Below are 17,018 nucleotides of genomic sequence, written 5' to 3' on the forward strand. Positions count from 1 at the left end.
TGGCATCAAGCTGACCATCTTGGTGGGAAGAAAGATTTTATGAGGGAAATTGATGAAACCTGGTACTGGATGACATATGTGTGATGAAAGACAAAGAACAACAAGGACAAAGAACAACAAGGATAATGTATAACAGAAAAGACTGACAACACAGCAAAGAGCACAGGAAGGTTCAAGGCGTGGGGACACATGGTCAGATTTGTCCTTCGGAGAGAGTTGTCAGGTTGTCACTTGGCTTTAGTCAGTTCTGGAGCACAAAGGGGAATCATGCGTTAGGGCAACATATTGTGAGTCATGAGGGAATAGATGATATTTAAAACCATGAATGTAAACAATATTAAACATATTAAAACCATGAATGTAAACAATCTTTCAGAGAATTAGCATATTGAGGGAAAATCAGTAATTTAGGTCTGACCCTCAAAGAGGTCCAATGTTTAGTGTCCTTTTGTATATAGAAAGAGGATGGGCAAGGGAGAAGGAGATCAGATCAGAGTCAGACAGGGAGGAATGAAAACCAAAGAATGTGGTGCTTAAGTAGCCCAGGGAGGAGAATTTTATTAATTAATTAAGTAATTTTTTAATTTTCCTTTCAGTTTTTATTAGCAACACACTAAGTATAATATTTAAAGAATAAATACATCTGGAAAATAATGCAAACATTACTTTTAGCATGACCCTATTTTTATTTGACTTTATTTAAAGTGCACAGATTTCATGTATTTCATATATACAGATTAAAGAACGTAGTGATGCTTCCCATCCTGCCCTCCCTCCTGCTCATGCCCCCACCCTTCCTACTCCTTCCTCTCTTATTCCTTGTCTTAATTTTTACAAAGATCTATTTTTAGTTTACTTTATACTCATAAGATTAACCCTACACTAAGTAAAGAGTTCAACAAATAGTAAGAAGAGAAAAAAAAAAAAAAAAAAAAAAGCACTGTTCCTCAACAGTAGACAAGGGCTGTAAACAATCATTGAATCTCAAAATGTCAGTTTCACTCCTATACATTATAGTTTTGGTACTCTGTTAGTTACCACAGATCAGGGTATGTCTTTTTGGGACTGAGGAGAATTTTTAAAATGACGAATTTTAGAAATGAAAGAGTACATGGACGGCACCGAGGCTCACTAGGCTAATCCTCTGCCTGTGGCGCCGGAACCCCAGGTTCTATCCCAGTTGGGGCGCTAGATTCTGTCCCAGTTGCTTCTCTTCTAGTCCAGCTCTCTGCTGTGGCCCCAGAAAGCAGTGGAGTATGGCCCAAGTGCTTTGGGCCCTGTACCCGCATGGGAAACCAGGAGGAAGTACCTGGCTCCTGGCTTCAGATTGGCGTAGCACGCCAGCCGTAGCGGCCATTTGTGGGGTGAACCAATGGAAGGAAGACCTTTCTTTCTGTCTCTCTCTCACTGTCTAACTCTGCCAGTCAAAAAAAAAAAAAAAAAAAGAGAGAGAGTACTGAAAAATCAGGGAAACCATGGAGGAAAAATACATTTCAGAAATATGGGAGTCATTCAGTAAAAATCATGAGCTCATTTGGAGGAAGGAGAACTTTCTGGGTTGTAGTAAGGCCAGAACACACACACACTATTCCAAAAAGAATTCAACTCGATACATTGTAGCATACCACATTCTAAATCCTACATGTGCCACAAGTGACTTGTCTTCACCCAGATACTCTAAAGTTGTGTCATTATCTTCATTTCTCAGAGATTGTCCTAAGTCCAGATAAAGGCACAATTTGGAATGAGGTTTCCAACCCAAGTCAGGCAGGATCCGAAGCCTGTGGTCTTTCCCTTACACAGCACAATGAAGGAAAGCTCTAAATTCCATGGTGGACTCACGCTGACTTTAATCTTACTTGCAAAATTCGGATTCAAAATTGTTTTCATATGTTTCCTCTCCTTTTGTGAGCAAGGCTGGCCATGGGTTATTAATCATTGCTGCAACAGATAAAGCTGACTTGTAAAAACCAATCTCCATTATTCATGTGGAGCCATGTTGTGGACTGAGATACGGTATCAGCAGAGGAAACAGATGGTGTGTACTCCCAGTAAAGGCACAGCATAAAGGCATCCCTATCTGCAGTTTACAGACTCCAAATGCATCCTATCAAACATGATACACACAAGGTCATCATGTACAGTTGACCTTAAATTACTTTGCAGTGGGAAATACAGTGTGTTTCTAAATGACATTAGGAAGAATAAATTCAGGACAGATACATACTGTAATGAAATCAGATGTATTCATGTTTCAGATCTAACAATGAGTAAAAGCCAATTAGATGAATGAAACTTGTTCTGTGACTGCTCAGAATTGCTCTCTTTGTTGAACTGGTTTCCTCTTGTCCAGAATCCACCTTTAGTCAGAGCCAGCAGTTAGATTATTCTGTTGTCCTGTTTAAAATTTTCAAATAGCTCCCCTTTACCTAGAAGGGGCTTTACCTTGGACAAGCTACTGGAACTCTCCTTATCAAGCTCGTGACCAGATATCTAGTGCAGTGGTGAAGCTGGGATCAAGTCCCACATAGCCTTGTTAGGTAGGAAGTGAGAAATGGGTTTATGTGTGTGTGACAAAGACCTATGGAATTGACATCTACAGCGTCCAGCATCCGCATCTCAAAGTCATCCAAATAACCGTCCAGGTGCAGCCTGCATTTCTAAAGTCCTGCCCGGATCCTGATGACCTTCCAGGGGGTCCTGCACCTTCTACCTGGCCTGATAAACATTCTTCCTCTAAGGCGGAGTGATGCCAGCCAGGCTCCCCCTGTCTGACAAATCTTCAATGGGAAAAACTCAGAAAGGAATTTTTGTATTTACATCCAACAAGTCCTTTGTTCCGGGAGGAGAATAAGGAGAGGGGGAGATAAAAGGTGGGAAGGCAAGGCCCATCCCCTTAAAAGCCCCAGCCTAAATGTGAACTATGCACTCTCTCTCAGGTCCTGTCTGGAGAGGTGCCTATCCGTTCTTACGGATGTCCCTACCCTAATAAACCTTGCTATTTTGCTTTCCACTATTCTCTGTCTCACACCTGAATTCTTTCTTGCGAGAAGACAAGGACCCTTTACTTCTCTGGTAACAGCCTGACTCCTACTGTAAGCCCTCAACCTCTAAGTTACAATGATTTTCTGTAACAAGGGTCAGAAAACCATGTCCTGGGATACAAATTCAGCTTGGCCCTTTGCTTGTATTGTCTGCAATCTAACAAAGACTTCATTCTCCATTCATTGGAAAACTAACCAAAAGAAAAACAATGTTTCAAAGCACATGGAAATCTCATGAAATTAAAACATCTGTGTTGGGGCCAGCGCTCTGGTGCAGAGGGCTAAAGGCCCTGCCTGCAGCACCAGCATCCCATCTGGGTGCTGGTTCGAGTCCCAGCTGCTCCACTTCCAGTCTAGCTCCCTGATAATGTGCTGTGCCTGGGAAAGCAGCAGAAGGTGGCCCAAGTCCTTGGGGCCCTGTACCCACGCAGGAAACCTGGAAGGAGCTCCTGGTTCCCGGCTTTGGATTGGCTCAGCTCCAGACGTTGAAGCCATTTGGGGAGTGAACCAGTAGATGGAAGACCTCTCTTCTCTGTCTCTACCTCTCTCTATAACTCTGACTTTCAGATAAATGAAATAAATCTTTAAAAAATCTCTGTCTATGAACAAACTTTTCTGGGTCACAGCAATGACTACAAGGTTAGGTACTAGCTGGTATGGCTGCTTTCACGCAGCATCAGAATTTAGGAGCTAAAGAAAAAACTGCACTTGCCACTGTACCTAAAATAATTGCTTCTTCGCCCTTTATGGGAAAAAAATTTCAACACATAAAGTAAAGGCAATAGTTTAGAAAGAGGGAAATATAAAGCCAGAGAAGTACTCACGAGTAAAATCGTATATGATTACATTTCTCTCTCAAGGAATTTGGACTTGAAAAATCAAAACGTATTCTTCGGATGCTTCGAATCTTGTATATTGATAGTTGTGTCTTTATCAGGTTTTCTAATACATCTTGTGTATCTAAAATATTTATGTATAAACATATGGGTGAATTTTACTACTTTATTTTGAACAGTGTTTTTCTTTGTGCTTGATAACCTCTTATCTTTCATCAATATTTCCTTAGCAATGATCCTTTTTTTTTTTTTTTTGATTTAAAAGTATTTATTAGAATCAAAGGCCTCCAGCCAGAGTGGCATGGAGCCGGGCTTCCAAGAGAGGAAAAACCCAAAAGGCCTCATAGCAGTGGGCATTTTAAGTACAATTTCAAACAAACAAACAAAACTTGACAACCAGATCGGCATTCAGTTACCAGGCAGGGACAAAACCATCAAAGACCTCCTTTGACAATTCTCCATCCTGTCTGGCCTGCTAAGGGTGGGATAGGTAACTTGTTTTCACAATAATCTCAGGAAGAGCTCCCTTCCTATTCTTATGGTAAATTTGGAGATTCCTAAGGAAGGAAGGAAGGAAGGAAGGAGGGCAGCCTGTTTCTTCTTGCTTCCCTTTTCGGGTAGGAAGCAAATGTTTTACACATCAAATTCCATTGAGATCCCCTGACTACCTATTAACCCATCAGACTTCTGAAGACTGAAACCCTAACATCTGTTAGGAGGGACTGGACCAAGATCGCTCTGCTTGCTTTGTGCTGAAAAGGCACATCTTTGGGAAGGGGAATCAAGACAGGGTTCCAGCAGGAAGTTGCTTCTCCAAGGGGATGCAGTGCCAACTTGCAGAAACTGTTTCCATGGGATGTTTCATGTGCATGGCCACCTAAAATTTTCTTTTTTTTAAGTCTGGAGAAAACGAATCTAACAAGCAGTTTGAACTCATAGGATCTAAAACTGAGGACAGAGTCATTATTAGAGGCCCTAAGAAAAGTATCTAAACCATGAGCAAGGTGTTTTTTTTTTTTTAATTGAGATGCAAATACAAACCGTCAGAAAGGGCTTGAAAATAATCAGGTGGGCTTAAGACCTTTTCAGTTATGAGGCTCAGACCTTTCTATATCTCTTTACATATGGCACATCATAACGGAGGCACACTGTTGACTTCTATTATCTAGCTGGCCTGGGAGGAGAAGCTGGCTTGAAGAGAAGGCAGGTGGCATTTCTAAAAGGAAAACATTTTTAGTTAATATGCAGTTCTGCCTGCAATGTTGTTGACCCTACTTGGCCATCTCCTGGACAGCAGTGGTTGCTTTGGAAGCTGGGCCGAGTGAAGGGCTTTTCAGCTTAGAATGAATAAGGTCTGTGGCTCTGACTGGGAGCCCTTCGACTTTTTAAATTATTCATTTACTTGAAAGGAAAAGAGGCAGAGACATACAGATAGAGACAGAGATTCTTTAATGGCTGGTTCATTCCCCAAATGCCTACAATAACCTGGGCTGCACCAAGCAAGAGACCCAAGCCTGTACCTTAGTCTAACTCTTCCACATGAGTGGCAAGAACCCAAGTAATCAAGCCTCCACCTGTTGCCTTTCCAAGGTAACCATTGGCAGGAAGCTGGAGGTAAAAGTGGAGCTGGAAATTGAACACTGGAGTCTGATAGGGGATGTGTGGATTTTAATTACTGTTCTAAACACCTATCACTAGGGCTTATGCTTAATGGATGCTTTTATAGTGTTTCACCATGGTTGATTTTTTTAACTGGATTTCTTCAACCTTGGACTTATTTTAGTTATTCTTGTATGCCCATGGCTAAGAAATTGCTCAACATGAAGTATGCACTTAATAATACAAGTCTGAGGAGTGATACTTAAGAAATGCCATACACAACCTGGATCCAGTTTGGTCCTGGTTTCAGGCATGGACTGTGATCCTCCTTTGATGGAAATCTTGGAAATGTCAGAAACGCTTAGTGACCTGCTAACACCTTTTAGAAACTAGCTAAAATACATGCAAATATGATGGAAAATAAGGTCTTAACCACAGGAAACATTTTCTACTCATTCAGTCTTCTTTCTGAGGCTAGGGAGATTAGTCACCGACAGCTTTTGTATGTAAGGAGTGAGGCCCAAACCAGGAAAAGTCTTGGAATAGCCTGGGCACCCAGGTGTATGTGACTAGTAGATTTTCTTTTTGGACATATAGACCAGTAAATCAATGAGGACTACAGTTGAGGTGTCATATGGTGGGAGAAAATTGGTTACACAGAGTTAAGGTGTCTTCCCAGAGCTCTGGGAAGAGTTCAGTTCTCTCTTCTGTTTCTCTGCATTTCAAAAATTTAAAATAAATAGCATAATAATAAATATTATCTTTAGTCTTTATTGACTGTTTCCTAGGAACCAGGTGCCATTCTAAGTACTTGATATGTATTGATTCCTTAATATTTGCAGCTGCTTTGTAAAGTTGGTACACTTGTTGTGTCTTCCACATGAATGATAGGGACCCAATTACTTGTAGCCATCTCCACTGTCTCCCAGTGTCTGCATTAGAGGAAGCTGGAATCAGTTACTGGAGCAGGTATCAAACCCAGGTACTCCATATGGGACACAGGTGTCTTTACATGTAAACCAACATATGAATTTTGGAAAAACACACAACATTCAAACTACAATAATATTCTCTCATGTATTCAAAGATTTATCCATTTGTTCATTCATTCAATATATATTTAGTACTCATGTGTCAGGCATTGGGAACTGGAAATTCAAAAAAATGAAATATAGTTCCTGACAGATATAGACTTCTAAGCACACAGCAATCACAGGGGCTTTGAGGGAGGTGTCCTGGTTCTCGGATCAAAGGAAGCAGCAGAATCTGATCAAGAAGCCTCAGGGAAGGGAAGTGTGCCAGAGAAGGGCACACTGAACGGAGGCCACAGTGTGAGCCATCATACCACTCTGAGCAGTGTGAAGAAGTCTATTGGCAATGGGTGAGGACACAGAGCAACGGAGGTGGATAGTGTGGCTTCAGCTGGGGCTGAGACTTGAATGCCACAGCAAGGAAGCTGGCAAGGCAAAGACAGCGTGGTGTAGAGGTGAAACAAGCAGCATGGCTGAGCAATTATGGAACTAGAGGAAGACCATCACATTCTATAACTCTGTATTTTGATGCCCTGATATATCTCTCCCTTCCTATGCAACACCAGCAGGAGACAAGAGTGCTATCTGGCATGGCAGGTAGTCAAATAGCATGACCAAAGCTACAATGAGATTATAAGATCAGGATTTGAAAGGTGAGTCCCAAATTCCCATTTGGAAATTTGATAAGCAATTTACATAAATGGATGTGTTGTTTCACTGCAAAGATTTGCCAATGTGTGTACATGATATATGTGCATATTGTATGTATATGCATGTGTGTGCAAGTCTGTGTGTGTGTGCACACATGCACTGCCAGGTTTGTAGCTTTCCACTATTTCTGTCTTTCTCACTTGGCATATTACAATAAATTGAACAGATATTTCAGATTGCAGAAGGAAGATTGATAGATTAATAAAAATAAAAGAATACCCTACATTCCAAACATGTGTTTTCATATGCTGAATTGTTAAGAGAATAGAACATTTCTATATAATCTCAATAAAATAGTCTCCTTTATAACAATGTTATTATGCTTAATTGAAAAAGAGAATCAATGAGTTCATTTAAAAATATACTTCTGTCTTTGTAATGGACACTAGTTGATCTTATTCTCTGCCTCAACTTGTGGGAAAACTCAACCAAATTGGGGATTTATTGAAGAGAATACAATGGTACTAAATTTAAAAATAAAGTGACGTTAAAACTATTCTGTTGAGTTCATGTAATAAGTTAGATCTTACTACTATGTTTTTATATATAAAGTGACTGAAGTTCAGAGAAGTTACTATTCCTATTCAAGGCCAGATGGATGTTGAACTCCAAAGTGCAACATTGTTCCTGTGTTACCAGGCAGCTCAACTGATGTTAGACAGGGAGACCCTTCTTCTCACAGCAACAGCTTGTATGCAAATGCCATGATATAAGGGTTTTTCTGAGGGAGAAAAAAAGGTTCTGCGTAAGGCTAGAAATAAACCTCCATCTCACAGCACATGCTGGTGTTTGTGTATGTGTGTGTGTGTGTGTATCCTGAACCCTGCCTGAGGATGATTGTCACTAGCCACATTGAACAGGAAACGCAGACCCATGTGCCTGAAGCAGGTTTAAGTAACAGCCTATAAACTTGCACACAATCTTAAGGTGACCCTCAGTGGCACTCTTAGAACCACCAATCCATCAAATCATGCCACCTTAAGACCAGTGAAGAATGACAATGTCATCTATTCTTCAATGCATCATTTCTCTGTTAATGAAACTGAGAACCAGAGATAAGAGGAAATTATAAAAATATTAGATTCTAGCCTTTTTGGTCAAATTGCATACCAATCTTCAGCTCAGATTGTTATGTATAGCATAGGACAACATATCAAGATGAACAGTCTCAGTTTACAAAATGTTAAAGAAAGAAATAGAAGAGGATACCAAAAAATGGAAAAATCTTTGATGCTCATGGATTGGAAGAATCAATATCACCAAAATGGCCATTCTCCCAAAAGCAATTTATAGATTCAATGTGATACCAATCAAAATACCGAAGACATTCTTCTCAGATCTGGAAAAAATGATGCTGAAATTCATATGGAGACACAGGAGACCTCGAATAGCTAAAGCAATCTTGTACAACAGAAACAAAGCCGGAGGCATCAGAATACCAGACTTCAGGACATACTACAGGGCAGTTGTAATCAAAACAGCATGGTACTGGTACAGAAACAGATGGATAGACCAATGGAACAGAATTGAAACACCTGAAATCAACCCAAACATCTACAGCCAACTTATATTTCATCAAGGATCTAAAACCAATCCCTGGAGTAAGGACAGTCTATTCAATAAATGGTGCTGGGAAAACTGGATTTCCACGTGCAGAATCATGAAGCAAGACCCCTACCTTACACCTTACACAAAAATCAACTCAACATGGAATAAAGACCTAAATCTATGACCTGAAACCATCAAATTATTAGAGAACATTGGAGAAACCATGCAAGATATAGGTACCGGCAATACTTCTTGGAAAAGATCCCGGAAGCACAGGCAGTCAAAGCCAAAATTAACATTTGAGACTGCATCAAATTGAGAAGTTCTGTACTGCAAAAGAAACAGGAAAGTGAAGAGGCAAGCGACAGAATGGGAAAAAATATTTGCAAACTACGCAACAGATAAATGGTTAATAACCAGAATCTCCAAAGAGAACAAGAAACTCCACACCAATAAAACAAACAACCCATTCAAGAGATGGGCCAAGGACCTCAATAGACATTTTTCAAAAGAGGAAATCCTAGTGGCCGAAAGACACATGAAAAAATGTTCAAGGTCACTAGCAATCAGGGAAATGCAAATCAAAACCACAATGAGGTTTCACCTCACCCCAATTAGAATGGCTCACGTACAGAAATCTAACAACAGCAGATGCTGGCGAGGATGTGGGGAAAAAGAGACACTAACCCACCGTTGGTGGGAATGCAAACTGGTTAAGCCACTATGGAAGTCAGTCTGGAGATTCCTCAGAAACCTGAATATAACCCTACCACACAACCCAGCCATCCCACTCCTTGGAATTTACACAAAGGAAATTAAATTAGCAAACAAAAAAGCTGTCTGCACATTAATGTTTATTGCAGCTCAATTCTCAATAGCTAAGACCTGGAACCAACCTAAATGCCCATCATCAGTAGACTGGATAAAGAAATTATGGGACATGTACTCTATAGAATACTATACAGCAGTCAAAAACAGTGACACCCGGTCATTTGCAACAAGATAGAGGAACCTGGAACACATCATGCTGAGTGAAATAAGCCAGTCCCAGAGGGACAAATATCATATGTTCTCCCTGATCAGTGACAACTTCCAAGCACCAAAATGGAAACCTGTTGAAGTGAAATGGACACTATGAGAAACAGTGACTTGATCAGCTCTTGTCCTGTCTGTCTAGGAACAACTTAATACTTTATCCCTTTTAGTATTTTTTTGTTCTACTTACTACTATTGTTTGAACTCTGTAATTAACACACAATTATTCTTAGGTGTTTAACTGTTAAACTGATCTCTGCTAAATATAAGAGTGGGAATAAGAGAGGGAAGAGATGTACAATTTTGGACATGCTCAAACTGACTTGACCCAAATGGTAGAGTTAGAAATGTGCCAGGGGATTCCAATTCAACCCCATCAAGGTGGCATGTACCAATGCCATCTCACTAGTCAAAGTGAACAATTTCAGTTCACACTTGATCATAATGAAGGGATTAAGAGTCAAAGCGATCACATAAACAAGACTAGTGTCTGCTAATACTAACTGATAGAATCAAAAAGGGAGAGAACGATCCAACATGGGAAGCAGGATACACAGCAGACTCATAGAATGGCGGATGTGCTAAACAGCACTCCTGCCTCAGAATCAGCCCTTAAGGCACTCGCATCCAGCTGAAGAGCCCATGAGAGTATTTTAGGTATAGAAAACCAAGGCACTCTGGCAAATAAAAAAAAAGAGGACCTAAATGAAAGATCTCTGCGAGTGAGATCCCAGTGGAAAGAACAGGGCCATCAAAGAAGGAGGTACCTTTCTCTGAAGGGAGGGGAGAACTTCCACTTTGACTATGACCTTGTCTAAATAAGATCAAAGTCAGCAAACTCAAAAGGCTGCCATAGCCTTGGCAACTCATGACTGGAGTCTAGAAAGATTACTGACACCAGAAACAAGAGTGTCCATTTGTTAAGTCAACAACAGGAGTCACTGTGTACTTACTCCTCATGTAGAATCTCTGTCCTTAATGTGTTGTCCAATGTGAAGTAATGCTATAACTCATACTGAAACAGTATTTTACACTTTGTGTTTCTGTGTGGGTGCAAACTGTTGAAATCTTTACTTAATATATACTAAATTGATCTTCTGTATATAAAGATAATTGAAAATGAATCTTGATGTGAATGGAATGGGAGAGGGAGTGGGGGATGGATGGTTGTGGGTGGGAGGGAAGTCATGGGGGGGAAAAGCCATTGTAATCCATAAGCTGTACTTTGGAAATTTATATTTACTAAATAAAATTTTAAAAAAAGATGAACAATAACATCCTCATAACAAAGAAAGGACCCTGAAGTTGGAATGCAGCTTTCTCTGGGTTGCACTATAACAAAGGATCATGACTGGTGCTGAAATGATCTTTGGTTCCGGAAGGTGCTTTTCTTTGAGCTCCCAGATTCTCCTGAAGTCAGCAGGTTATCTGAGCAGAATGCAGCAAGACCCCAGCTCTTTTGTTGCCTCAGTGTAAAGTGCTTCATCTCCCATTCTGGTGGGGGGGAGCATTTGAGCTTCCACTTAGAGGAGAGTAGAACAGGGAAAGAAAGACACTGAGACTAATTCTAGTTCATTGTAATTCTGATGGCATTATTTTCTTAAAGGCTTAAATTTTTAAGAATTGATTTTTTTATTATTTGAGAGAAAGAATGAGAAAAATAAATCTTTGATCTTGCTGCTTCACTCCCCACATGCCTGCAACAACTAGGCTGGGGCCAGCCAAAGCCAGGGACCCAAAACTCTGTCTAGTTCTCCCAATTTGCTGGCAGGATTCCAACTACTTAAAACCATAACCTGCTGCCTGCCAGAGCGGTCGTTAGCAGGTAGATAGAATTAGAACTGGGCCTCCAACTTAGACATTACAACATGGGATGCACTTTTCTCAAGCAGACAATGATGCTCTTTTCAAAAGCCAGACAGAATTTCAACCCTTGTGAAAACTCCCGACTCCCTGAGAACTGCCTGGCTCATGGATGCAGAGTTTTCTAGTCAGTATCACTGGGGATTCATTCTATGACATTGATCAGACTACCATTTCTTTATCTCAGTTTCTCCACCCATAATCTGATGATAAATACCCCATGCCTCCCAGCAACAACACCAAGGTAACAAAGCATGAATATTGTAATTATTTATAAATCATTTGGTGAAACATGATATGAAAAATATCACTACACTCAAGATATCCCCTGACAGAAAGACTTAAATGGGAAACCTATTGCTTTCTGTGTAGAAAATGCATCTGATGTAGTATATAATTCTCTTTCAGAAAAATGCCTTTCATACAAGGACCTGGATACTTCATTAGTTTTCTTTAAGGTATCCAAGACTGTGGCTGGCAGACTGTGGGTGCAAGACTTCAGGGACCTGTGTTCCTTTCCCTATACTTTTACAACTCTATTAATTAAAACCAGGAGACAAAATAAGATTACAGGGTTCCCCAAACTTGGATTGTCAAATAAAATATATGATATGAGGATATATTAAATTCTAGGAAATCAATAAAATATATATATATATATGTTTTCAAAAAGTTCATAGAAAATGGATTAAAAAGATGCATTTCTTTTGGTGCAAAAATTTTTGAAATCTATATATATATTTCACAAGACAAATTATCCTTGAAAATTTTTTAAACATTTTATTTAATGAGTACAATTTTCATAAGTACAACTATGGTCTTCTGACCATACCCATCGCCCACCCTCTCTCCCATCCCACTTGCTCCTCCCTCTCCCATTCCCAGTCTCCCTGGTCCACACCTCTGCCCTACTTCTGTCACTTCCCTTTCTTATTTGCTCTTTCAGCACGGACCTGCATAGTCTCTGTTGATCTCCTGGGCTTCCTGTTGTGAATTTCTCATGGCTCTATCTCTGGTGAGTATCTTCTCTCCCTTTTAATTATCTATTTTCCCGTGTGAGTTGGATCATCCTATTGCTATACGGCCATCTTGCGAGCCCCCTACCCCATGAACTTTTTAGTAACTCTTCTTTGTGTGACTTTATTTATTTATTTATTTCACCAGGAGCAGTGTTTGACTTAGTGGTTAAACCACCAATTGGAATGCTTGCCTCCCCTATTTTATTGCCTGAGTTGGAGTTTTGCCTCCGCTCCCAATTCCAGCTTCCTGATAATAAGCACCTTGTGAAGAAACAGGTGATGGAACCAGTAGTTCAGTACCTCCATGCACATGGGAAACTTACATTGGGTTTCTAGCTCCCTGCTTCAGCCTATTCCAGCCCTGGCAGCTATGAGTACTGCGAGAGTGAAACAGCAAATAGGAGCTCTCTCTCCCTCTCTCTGTCTCTCAAAAAAATGCACCAAAATGTGTTTTTTAACTACATTTCCACAAACTTCTTTAAGTACCCTTATATCAGTTGTATTAAAAATAAGTAATTATTTATATAAAATTCAAGTCTAGCTGAGTGTTTTATTGTTACTTACTAAATCTGTCAACTATGCCTCAAACCCTACTTATTTAATTATATTTCAGCTTAAACTGATGAAAATCTTTCGTGTAATGATTAAAAGACTAAATGATTTCATTAGAAGCAGATAACATAAAATTAAATTATATAGGGTTTCTGCAGCATTGTAAGCACTGGGTAAATGTTCCTTGAATAAATAAATGAATAAATGATGGATTGAATGAATTAATTAAACTGTAGAGATTTAAGATTGGTTAAGACATATATATATATACACACACACACACATATATATATATATTGCTGTTCTAAACCTTCTCTTTTTTTCCTGCATGGAATTTCAAAAACAGCTCACCAAGCTTCCCCTCCCACTACTATTTGCAGCTCTGTGTTGTCCCACGATTTCCTATCTAAACTGGTCTGCTGTGGCTGGCACCAGCAGATGACAATTAGTTACCATGATGACAATTAGTTACCATGCAATTTCTATATGAAAGTTTCTTCTAAAATGGTTAAATTAATTTAACTTTCTTAACTTGCAAGCTTTCACTACACTCAACAAACACTATTGAAGGCCTTTTTATGTACAGTGTATTTATCTTGGAGCTGAATTGCACCGTTAATTACTTACCAAGCTACTTGTTATTGATTCAGCAGCAAATTCTTCCTAGATCTTCAATTATAGAAACATTATAATAACTGCTTGCTGATTTTCAGTTTATCACTAAGTATGAAAAGCAGGAGCAGTGAGAATAGAGATTACAGAAAGATTTTGAAAAATGACTGAGAAATAAAGTTAGAAATAAGCACATGTAAGAGAGGAAAGAAATCAAGAAATATAAATCCTGCACGGAGAGTTGGAGTGCAGGGTTGTCGGCAGACCACATGGTTTCAAGTCCTGACCTCTTTCAAAGGTCTGTGATCTTTTTTTTTTTAAAGACTAAATAATTTTAGTTTCTTCATAAATGCATTTCAACTAAGAGGTTTTTGTTCCTATTTTTATCAATCACAAATCGTGATAATAATTTTGAGTGTAATCATAATTTTAAAAAAATTTCAAAACGTTCACTTATTTTATAATCAAAGCATTAAATCATTTTGAACATTTGAATACATTTTCAAAAACTAAATAAACTTCTGTAAACATCTAGAGCACAGCCAGGACCTATGATTAGGAAGCCACAAGCCCCTTTAGGCTTTCTTTCATTCACAGCGTTTTTGAATGTTGAATCAACTTTCAGCTGCTGGGTGCAGGGTGGTTACTTTGCATTACTGGTTTCCTATACTACTGGATTCAGTTTGGTTAACTTCTGGGGAAGATTACTGCATCCTGTGTCATGGATAAGATGACCTTTGACACACCCCTCTTTTCATGACTGTTTTCTAGTTCTGAGTTGAGGAACACAGCCTCTTAGTCTGCTGGAAGTGTGTGTGTAAAATTAGCATTATATGACAAGGTCTTTAGCTTATATTTATTTGAATTTGACAGTGAAACACCTGTCCTAGACATTTCCATTGTTTCCATATTATTATCGATCATTTAAAATATATATCCATGCAATGTGTATACAAACACCAAGCCAGTTAGGACAGCAGAGGTTTGAAACACGGAGGTTGATCAGCATCACCTGAGGAGCCTGTTAAATCAAACACTGCTGGGCGCCACCTGCAGTCTTGGCTTGAAAAGGGGTGGGCTGAGCTTCTGTGATCTTAAAAAGCTTACCTACCCTCCGAAAGCACAGCCTGCGAATGCTGGGATAAGAGTAGACCCTATGCATGAGGTCAGTGTTGGCGTTGCACAGACAATGCACCGGGAGCACTTAACCCCATCCTACCAAGAGAGGCACACTCTATTTGTCAGTTAACTTCTATCACAGGTCTTTGTATTCTTATCAAAACATGGGGCTAAGGTATCACCTTTCCAGGGACTTATTTACTCGAAACAAGTAATTTAAAAATGTATGTTTCTATAAAATCAAGCACAGTGGTATCCCATTTACAAATTATATCCTATCTACTTTATGGTCCATAACATGTTGCATTTATAATTCTCTTATAAATGAATGTAAAATACATCTTTTCATACAAGGCTAAGGCTCATTGCAGCTACATTGGGCTCTGTCTCTAGAGGTTCTGGGTGCTTTATTTTCCTCTACTATTAAAGTAATGGCAGTGAAAATGTTGGAAAAAACTTTTGGGTAAGAAAACAAAAATAACTTAAGTGAAGTATGAACTTGATTGAATGCTCAATCAATAGTAACTATTATTAGATTCCAGCATTTTCATGCTTTTTAATATATTTAAATTCAACAAATAAACAAAGAAGCAAGATTTCATTATTTCCAATTTAGAACAGAGATCAAAAATCTCTCCCAGGGCAGTATAATTGGAGAACTGGCTGAAGATCCCCGTTTGCTGATGCCAAATAACTTGCCTTTCACCTCCCAGCACCTCATTCGTGGAAAGGTAACCTGCAGTCAAGTCCAGCATTGTGGAGAAAGTGACCCCATCTGAAAAGAGAGAAAGATTTCAGGATGGATTTCTCACTGCTTCTTGCTTGAAAGTGAGCTAGGCAGCCAGACACAGTCCCTTTTCTGATAGTAACGTCAATAACCAGTAACATAAACTCATAAGCTAAGCAATGATCATTACAGACTTGGACAAGGAAGCACTATTAACAGAAATGATAATGATCCTCAGAACTAATTGTTTCTTTCTATCAGAGGGCTACACTGGGAGCGTCAGTGTAGACAGAATGGCAATGGGATGCTACATCCTCTGGAAGACGGTGCTTCCTGTCAGGGTCTGGAGGCAACATCAGTGAGTCTCGCTCTGCTGGCAGTGTTAATTTCAAGCTCTGTTAAATACATGAAATAATAAGTGTATGATATCTTATTCAGAACAAAATTACAACACCATTAACTGCTTTACCAGCAGTGAATAAATTACCCTCTGACATGTAGTTTGCATTGGTCAAGCAAAAAGAAGGTGCGGGAGGAAATGGAGGTTGGGATTTGCTTCTTGCTATTTCCCTCAGCCTCTGTTCCCCTGTCTTCCTTGCCTCTGGTCCCTGAGGCAAACAGCCTTGTCCTGTCTGAGTCTTCCCTCACCCAGCCTATCACTACTCACTACTGGTCCATGGACTCACTCATCTGCTCCTTCAGTCTTGCCGGTTTGGGAGGTTCTCTCACTTTAGCCTTCTCCATCAATCAGAGGGCTGGCCCAAGTCGGGATGACTCAGCCCCAGGAATTTCCCATTCTTGAGCCCCGTTTCTGAGGGATGTAGATGTTTCTGGCTGAGTGTTCTCTTTCAAATTCAGTTTTCTAACCCAGAGAGACTGTGGCTCAGAAGGGCTTCCAGATCAGATCCATTTCCAGCTGTTTGTTTTGGATCCCTTGTTCCAATCTTTGGACTGAGGAAGTGCCATGGAAAAAATGACTCCAATTTAATAACCCTTTGTCTAACATCATGTCGGCCTTTTACTTTTATACTTCCAAACTTTGTTGCCTATTCACAAAGCACTCATCACTTGCCTGGTTATGAATATAATATGTGATATTTACACTCCTACAGTGCCTATTGGGAAACCATCAGAAAAGTAAAACAGGCATCAGGCTGAGAAGGCACAAAGGTCTGGAGTGAAAATCTGTGTGAGTGTTGCCTCTTCTTTGCTTCATTATCTTAAAAGTCAAGCTAAACTATCCTAAGCCTGCAGAGCTGTCATGAGGATGGCATAATGTGAGCGCTCTCAACGCTAGGGCCACAGCAGAATCCGCAGAAGGT

General features: G+C 39.8%; 1 long non-coding RNA gene across 1 annotated transcript in view; it reads left to right on the top strand.

The window, feature by feature from the left end:
* LOC127491634 (uncharacterized) overlaps positions 1 to 16,378 on the top strand; it is a 68,593-nt gene extending 52,215 nt beyond the window's left edge. The window contains exons 6-7 of the long non-coding RNA XR_011387625.1: positions 12,614 to 12,682; positions 15,958 to 16,378. This is a non-coding gene — a long non-coding RNA (uncharacterized lncRNA). The remainder of the gene's footprint in view (positions 1 to 12,613; positions 12,683 to 15,957) is intronic.
* Positions 16,379 to 17,018: the final 640 nt, after the last annotated feature.

This window comes from Oryctolagus cuniculus, chromosome 3 (genome assembly GCF_964237555.1).
Source record: "Oryctolagus cuniculus chromosome 3, mOryCun1.1, whole genome shotgun sequence".
NCBI classification, from domain to species: Eukaryota; Metazoa; Chordata; class Mammalia; order Lagomorpha; family Leporidae; genus Oryctolagus; species Oryctolagus cuniculus.